The sequence below is a fragment of the Mytilus edulis genome, chromosome 6 (assembly GCF_963676685.1).
Source record: "Mytilus edulis chromosome 6, xbMytEdul2.2, whole genome shotgun sequence".
NCBI classification, from domain to species: Eukaryota; Metazoa; Mollusca; class Bivalvia; order Mytilida; family Mytilidae; genus Mytilus; species Mytilus edulis.
This window is the reverse complement of record NC_092349.1, coordinates 88431008-88440314: the sequence shown is the minus strand read 5'-3', so window position 1 is coordinate 88440314 and position 9307 is coordinate 88431008. Positions and strand designations below refer to the sequence as shown.

The 9307-nt window shown below is 30.0% G+C and overlaps 1 long non-coding RNA gene across 1 annotated transcript; it reads right to left on the bottom strand.

Moving 5' to 3' along the window:
- Window positions 1-6597: 6597 nt before the first annotated feature.
- LOC139528809 (uncharacterized) lies at window positions 6598-8851 on the bottom strand. Its single transcript, XR_011665686.1, has 4 exons — window positions 8676-8851; window positions 7452-7523; window positions 7038-7109; window positions 6598-6672 (listed from the first exon to the last, which is right to left on the bottom strand). It is a non-coding gene; the product is annotated as an uncharacterized lncRNA (long non-coding RNA).
- Window positions 8852-9307: the final 456 nt, after the last annotated feature.

Sequence of the window (9307 nt, the reverse complement as noted above, 5' to 3'; positions counted from 1 at the left end):
AGCGCCGTTAAACCGTGAAATATTTTCGCATCTAGCGTTCTTATATGATTTACGCTCAGGTACCTGCAAACAAATGTAGTGTTGCTTTACAATTGTCATATTTATCAGAACAAAGAATAACGTTAGAAAAAGTAGGCCATATAAGTGTTATTGATCTATTCGAAAACTTGTGAAATAGTGATATATACTGATAAGCGGTTTACGCGATAGGCATTCTTTATGATTTAAATATTGAAACATGTTAAATTGAAAAATATATCTTGTGAAGGTGGGCTTCTAAATATATACGCTCTTATTCGAAAAAACTGTTCTTGCATTAACTGCTTTTAGCAGAAATTATACATTGCACGATGGAATTTATGTGTTTGTCTTCACGAAATAAAATGTGAAAAAAATTTCATAATAATGTATTGGTATGACAAGTCTACTTTTTCAATCAGGAGTTTGAATCTACAATAATGTCAAAAGGGGAAACGTTTAAAAAAAATAATAAACGCTGTATTATAAGAATCTATCGTAGAATATAGATATTTGCTACGAAGTATTTTGATTATTGTTTTGAATACTAGTGAGGTGTTGTTTTTATTGCTATTAAGTTTCCGTAACAAAAAATAGATGTGTTTAAACGAAGCTAATGACCAAGTCTAAAAACAAGTTGAATTGTCTGCAATTTTCAGCGTCACACGTTGACACACACATGCATGGATAGTATCACTCTCTCAATACCAATAGTGGTTTGATGTACAATTTCGTTGACCAATGAGAGATTATATTTCAAACTATCAGCAAGCAGGTTGCGGATGTCCTGCAGATTTTGAAAAAAACTTGAAATGTTTTGTTGCAGAACGAAACAGAAACTTGATCTGTAACTTATCAAGGTAGACTCACATGAAAAATTCAACGCAAAACATGAAGCCGTATAGACAAAAAGGCCGTATAACTATGATTTTCAACAATTTGCAAAGTCCGAAACCCGTAATTTCGGCGAAAAATAGCAGAGTGGAACGAAACTTAAATCCGATCTGTAACACATCATCATCATTTGATTGCGTAATGATAATATGGATTTTAACAATTTAGCAAAGTCCAAAGTCCATTATTTTGGCAAAAAATAGAGAGCGGAAAGAAACTTGAACTTGATCCGGACTTCATCATTATTAAAAATCATAACAAAACATTAGCCCATTATCGGAAGGCGTAAAGAAAAATATTCCTCAAAACTGTGATTTTTAACAATTAATCAAAGTCCAAAGACCTTTCACCAATCGTGGTCTTAACTCACATACCAAAAATCAGCCCAATATCTGAAGGCGTTTACACAATAATTGCGTATAATAGTTCGTTGCGGAAAACGGAATGACGGATTGATATAATGAAGGAATGACGAAATGGTAGAATGTTGGAATGACGGAACGGTGTGATGATTGAATGACGGATTGAAGGAATGATGGACTATTTGATTTACTGAATGCAGGACAAGGATTATATAATAGGGCCCCGACAACGTTCCAAAACAGTTTTAAAATGTACTGCTACATCACATTTTTTCTATGAAAGGGTCCACTTTTAACGTTATACCCAATTATCTTAAAACAAATGTCTGGTATATGAAGCACAATTAAAAGGTTGATTAAAAAAATACATAAATATCATCTTCACAAAATATAACATAAACAAATGAATATATGCGGTGTTTTGCAATATCCTCAAAGCAACATATATCGGCAATGGTCTGTTTGGCATAATAGGGTACTTAAAGTCCTTCAAGAGCCCACAGTCCTTGAAATAAGTTTGGGTCCAGATAGCTTATTCTATTGCCGTACAAATTCCTGAAAAAAATAATCTTATTTTTGCATTACCAAAATAGTCATTATGCATGACGGGCGTAATGATTATATAAAAAAATATTATCAAGGTCTGTTGTGAAACCGTAAGACTGTTATGCTGCATTATTCATGATTAGTTATAATACAAAAATAACCAATTGACCTAGTTACTTTATTTTAAACATTTGGAATAAAACTAAATATGGCTAACTGCATTAATATCAGTCATCAATATTACATGCAGCTACATGTAACAAGGATGTCGACTAGCAGCTCGTTACCTTTTAGTTTCATGGTATATTCACCATGTTCACGATTTGCAAAATATCTTATTTTTAAGTTATATTTATCGATATTTGTTTATAAATATCTTGGATACTAAATTTGAATTGTGTTGACTGCAATAAAAAAAACCATAAGCAACAACAAAAAGAGTAAATCGGTAACCCTAATCAAAATGTTTTCCCCCCGAAAAAAAGGAATGACCTTTCGAAGGTTAATAGAGCCAGATTACCATGAGGAATTCTCTTTATGAATATTTAGGTTATAAACTAAAGATATCTTTTACAAATGTAAATACAATTACATATGTAAAAAAAATATTTTGCGGAAAAAAATGTTTTATATTTTCAGAGATATATTCGATCAATATTATTAGTTACATAGTTACATAGTATGCTAGTGACCTTATACGGTGTATATTTGGTCAGTAAATTCCATATGGAGAGAAAGCAAAGCTCGAATTTCCAAATGGAATTTATTGACCCCATATATACCGTATTAAGTCACTAGTGCACTATGTAACGAATTTATCTTACCAACTATCTTAACATGTTGCATTAGTCTAGTGACCTATCATAGTGAGCAAGTCTTCAATACTGTTAGCATTAAGAAACTGTACTTCAACTGATCATTCAAAAACGAATGCCAACAATAACCTCTTGTTAGCTTTAAATGTGTTATATGAATTTATTTCAATCAATGATATCCTGGTTAATTTTTCAAAATTGAAAAATAAACTGAAAGTTGAAAACAACACCGATATTCTGTCCCAGTCCATATGGCTAAATCCAAACATCAAAATGGATGGCAAGATGATTTTGAAGGGTAGATATATTGAAAATTGCATATTTTTCATCAATGATCTGGTGTCAGATAATAATACATTATTCTCATATGAAGAATTTGCGAAAAAGTATAATTTCAATACTAATTTTGTAGAGTTTTATGGTATTTTAAGTGCTATTCCAAATATATGGAAAAGTAGGATAGTAGGTAGTTCTAAACTTGATAATATTGAAAATAAATTAGTAGATAAAGTTAAAAAAGAACCTAAGTCTTGTAAATTTTTCTATAATTTATTTCTGGAGGATAATAAAGTATTATCTCTTTCTTCCCGTAACAAATGGGAAATAGACTTAAATTTACAGATTGAAGATTGGAATGCTATTTATTCCATGCCCTTCATTATGACCAAAAATTCGTTTTTACAAAATTTTCAATTTAAGATTGTTCATAGGATTTTACCATGTAATTCCTTTTTATATAAATGTAAATTAAAAGAAACTGAACTATGTACATTTTGTTCGGAAGTTAAAGAAAATATTTTTCACATTTTTTGGGAATGTAATGTAACACAAAACTTCTGGTTATCCATTATAGATTGGATTAGAAATTATGAAATCTTCTTGCCTTTTAGTGCAAAAGAGGTGATTTTAGGTGTGTCTGAGGATTCTGTCAACAGTAAAACAGTTAATAATATCTTGTTTTTATTTAAATACTATATATACAAATGTAGATGTAAGAGTGTATTGCCCACAAAATATGGTGGGATAGAATATTTAAAGTATTGGATTACAATAGAAAAATACTCTGTATGTTTCTTAACCCCTACACAAAAAATAAAAATGGATCAGAAGTGGCAATTGTTAGAAGCAGCATTTAATTAACAAAATCAATTGTAATATTTATATCTTGTTATACCATTATGATTTAATCGATCTGACAAGTACTAATTAAATTTTATACCTTGTGTCTAATACTGTATTATGTAATTTCACATGTTTCATCTTGAAAAATAAAATAATTACAAAAAAATTTTTATTTCAATCATTCATTGTCTGTTGAAACCTTAAAACAATTCTCGGTACCGTTTTGCTTTTATAAAGCTTAAGGGACGTAACACCTCTACTAACCGTGTATCGAAAAACCCCGCCTACCTACTAACCTAATATTGAATAAACACGGTCTCTACGAGGTTGCTTTTAACCAATCATATTCCTAGAAATATATAGGAGGTAAGATAAAAATATTACCATCTTAAAATCAAGTTTGACATGAAAAAATTAACAAATTAGGGAGTGATTTCAAAATACAATAATGAATATGACAAACATGGATTTTTATTTATTTTGTGGCAAATGTATACTTACAAATATTCAAGAGCCGTCAAATTACGAAATATATTTGGATCTAAGGCTATGATTCGATTGGTGCTGAGATTCCTTAAACATAAAATATTTAAAAGGTTAGCTTCATCTCATGTGACATGTAGAGAAAAAAAAATCAACAGCATGAAGTAAAAAAAGTTTCTAGTGCTAGGACAAAATTAAAAAAAATGTGGTTAATATATTTCCTATCTACTGATTACCGTTTATAATATTATAGTTTTATATAGTGTTCATTATCGTATGTTGCTTAAATCAGATACAAAAGGGATTTTCATACGCCTAAGACAAAAGTAAATTTTGTCATTGCTGGAGACTTGAAAGCGACCAAACGACAATAACAAGTCTACAAAACTCAACATAGAAATAACAGACAAAACAACAAAAGTCCTTATTTGTCATTATGCATGACGGGCGTAATGATTATATACAAAAATATTATCAAGGTCTGTTGTGAAACCGTAAGACTGTTATGCTGCATTATTCATGATTAGTTATAATACAAAAATAACCAATTGACCTAGTTACTTTATTTTAAACATTTGGAATAAAACTAAATATGGCTAACTGCATTAATATCAGTCATCAATATTACATGCAGCTACATGTAACAAGGATGTCGACTAGCAGATCGTTACCTTTTAGTTTCATGGTATATTCACCATGTTCACGATTTGCAAAATATCTTATTTTTAAGTTATATTTATCGATATTTGTTTATAAATATCTTGAATACTAAATTTGAATTGTGTTGACTGCAATTAAAAAAAAACATAAGCAACAACAAAAAGAGTAAATCGGTAACCCTAATCAAAATGTTTTTCCCCCGAAAAAAAAGGAATGACCTTTCGAAGGTTAATAGAGCCAGATTACCATGAGGAATTCTCTTTATGAATATTTAGGTTATAAACTAAAGATATCTTTTACAAATGTAAATACAATTACATATGTAAAAAAAATATTTTGCGGAAAAAATGTTTTATATTTTCAGAGATATATTCGATCAATATTATTAGTTACATAGTTACATAGTATGCTAGTGACCTTATACGGTGTATATTGGGTCAGTAAATTCCATATGGAGAGAAAGCAAAGCTCGAATTTCCAAATGGAATTTATTGACCCCATATATACCGTATTAAGTCACTAGTGCACTATGTAACGAATTTATCTTACCAACTATCTTAACATGTTGCATTAGTCTAGTGACCTATCATAGTGAGCAAGTCTTCAATACTGTTAGTATTAAGAAACTGTACTTTAACTGATCATTCAAAAACGAATGCCAACAATAACCTCTTGTTAGCTTTAAATGTGTTATATGAATTTATTTCAATCATTCATTGTCTGTTGAAACCTTAAAACAATTCTCGGTACCGTTTTGCTTTTATAAAGCTTAAGGGACGTAACACCTCTACTAACCGTGTATTGAAAAACCCCGCCTACCTACTAACCTAATATTGAATAAACACGGTCTCTACTAGGTTGCTTTTAACCAATCATATTCCTAGAAATATATAGGAGGTAAGATAAAAATATTACCATCTTAAAATCAAGTTTGACATGAAAAAATTAACAAATTAGGGAGTGATTTCAAAATACAATAATGAATATGACAAACATGGATTTTTATTTATTTTGTGGCAAATGTATACTTACAAATATTCAAGAGCCGTCAAATTACGAAATATATTTGGATCTAAGGCTATGATTCGATTGTTGTAGAGATTCCTTAAACATAAAATATTTAAAAGGTTAGCTTCATCTCATGTGACATGTAGAGAAAAAAAAAATCAACAGCATGAAGTAAAAAAAGTTTCTAGTGCTAGGACAAAATTAAAAAAAATGTGGTTAATATATTTCCTATCTACTGATTACCGTTTATAATATTATAGTTTTATATAGTGTTCATTATCGTATGTTGCTTAAATCAGATACAAAAGGGATTTTCATACGCCTAAGACAAAAGTAAATTTTGTCATTGCTGGAGACTTGAAAGCGACCAAACGACAATAACAAGTCTACAAAACTCAACATAGAAATAACAGACAAAACAACAAAAGTCCTTATTTGTCATGTTTTTATTAATTGTTCATACTTGACTATAAATTCTTCAAATTTATGAAGGTATACATGTAAATGAGTATACGTTATATGTGTTTGTAGGAAAATGAAAGAGATAAGTTAGGTCATTGTAGATATTAACTAGATACAAATACAATTGAATGTGAATCAATTTTAAATAAAGGTGAATTGTGTTATCAAAAACGATGGCAAACCAGATACAATTGGTGGGTTATTATTTATTGGAGAACACAATTACTTACAAGGTGGAAAGTCTGGTTAAAGCTTGAAATATATTCGCATCGAGCGTGGTTATTTCATTTATTGACAAATCCCTTAAAAATAACATAAAGTATTTGAGGTATTTTTCCTTCTCAAACATATAGTTTATCATAACAACGTAAATAAAGGAGAATTTAAAAAAAAACAAAACAAAAAACGTCCAAGGTTAATTAGTGTAAGTCCATAAAAACTGACATAATCAAACATTATCAATCAACAAAACTAGTGGAAAACAATTACCGGATTTGGTATAGACATTGTCCGACGAAACTAGTGGGTTAACTTAATTTCATCATGTTTGTAGCCTGCAAAAACTTAAAAATATATCAAAGGAGAATGGTGATATTACGCAACAAAATATTTAGGATGGTATTGTAGGGGTGTTAGTTTGTGAGTGAGGAGGGGGCAAGTTACTTACAAGTCTTCAAGAGTCGTTAAATCCTCAAATATATTCGCATCTAGCATTCCAATTTTATTGTTTCCCAAGTCCCTGAAAATGTAGAAACACAATTGGCGAAATGTGTATCTGCATTAAATGAGTCTTATTCATAAATGCAACTGTAGGTAAGGAAGATAATTTGAAAACTTGCTAATATGAAGTCTGAAAATTACTCCAAACAGTGTTAGAGTTAGATTTTCTACTGACAATTTGTTGTTCGTCCATGGGCCATGTGTAAATTTCCAACAATCTATGGCTTCCATGAATTATTTCTTAAGTCTGAAAAATATGTTATACTTTATTTTGCTGTCTTTTAAGAGCTGGAAAAGTGTGACAAAATACGTTTGTAAAAACATGGTAAAAATAATGGTTTTGAAAACACAAGTTACTTACAAGTCTTTAAGAGCCGTCAACACTTTAAAAAAAGTCCTATCCAGTGTGGTTATTTCATTATTTGACAATTCCCTAAAAATAAAATTTGAAATGTATTTCTGCATTGCATTTGTCATCGACAGAAATATATACAATTTCGTATATACAAAACGAAGAAAGCAGCTGTATGTGCGGTACACATTTTTCTTTGTCATTAAACTTGATGCATCCTAATAAACGTGTACAATAAATTATATATCAGGTAAAATGCATGTATTGATTAGATGAATAACGTTTATGGAAATCATATTCAAGCTCTGTTCTTCAACCGATTAAAAGCTAAAGTGTCTCTTCATTATACATGATGAAGACACAAAAAAAGCCTATAATCGTTGTGTTCATATTTAACAACACATAGGTTGATACCTGGCTATTAATAGGATCGTCTACCTCAGATATAGATTACCTTAGCTGTATTTAACAACACTTTTAGGAATTTTGGTCCTCAATGCTCTTCAACTTCGTACTTAATTTGGCCTTTTTAACCTTTTTTGATTCGAGCGTTATAATTATAACAAAATGAATATTCTTCAGTTAAATTTTTTTCCGATTTATTAAATCTTATAGTATTGTTCTTTTCTGATAAATATTTGACTTTCGAGTGCAGTCAGTTACATAAACAACAAAAATATCATGAGCAAAGAGTCAAAAAATTCTATTGTTTATGATGTTTACTGAGGTTTAATATATATTATGCATTTTGTTATAAACAGGTGTTTTCGTCAGTTGTCACGCATCTGTAAGGATCAGGTCATAGTTCACATATGTAGTGTATGCAAACTTGTTCATGTTTCATTTAGAACAAAAAAAATTGAACAATAAACATAGTAACCAGTGCTCCAGTGAATCAATGACTTTTTTTTATATTTAAATCACTTCTTAACACAACATAGATACCTGATTAAATATTTGTACGCCAGACGCGTGAAACATACAAAACACAAACATATTGCTCTGAACATGTCAAATTTTTATCTTATACTCTAATAGTGTGGGGTTATGTATCCCCTAATGGCAAGTTATAATAAACGAGGGTACTGATTACAGTACATACTATTTATTGATGCACATATTTGATTCAACATAATTTCTTGTTTGATCTAAAAAAAAAAAAAAGATCAGGAGCTCTGAAATATATATTTTGTTTTTAAAGTTGAAATAACAATATTGAAATGAATTACTCACAAAGTTGTTGTTGCAGTAGGAATGTTAGATGGAAATGTTGTTAGTTTTTTGGAACTGCAGCCTACTATCTGGTTCTCGCATGTACATGCTGTCGGACAAGCATTTGTTATGCTTCCCAACACAGTACATACAATTATGATAACAAATTGATACATGTTCTCCTTATAACGCCTGCAAAATACGAAGGAAGAAAATCAAATTACCACATTAGATTCTAATCTATTTTGAGGTATGACGCATATTGAACACCTGTAAGCAATATAATTCAGTAAAATATTCTAATTAATACAAAATGTGACAATCATTATTTTCGTTATTCTTATGAATGTTTTATTTGATCTTACGGACAGCTAATTTCTTTTCTCAACACATTAGAGGGATATGAACAAAAAATCGCTTGAAACTAAGGGGGCAAATTCTGTTTTATATCGCTTGAAACTAAGGGGGCAAATTCTGTTCTCAAAGAAATTAACAACGTCGCAATACGTAAAATAGCGATACACATATTACCATTCGTCATCTCAACTCAATTGTTTTTCTCACGTCTGCCGTACTGGTTCAGGCGAGAAAATCAATCTCATTGAGATGACCTACGATAATCTATAAAAATACTGTTTTAATAAAAGTTAATA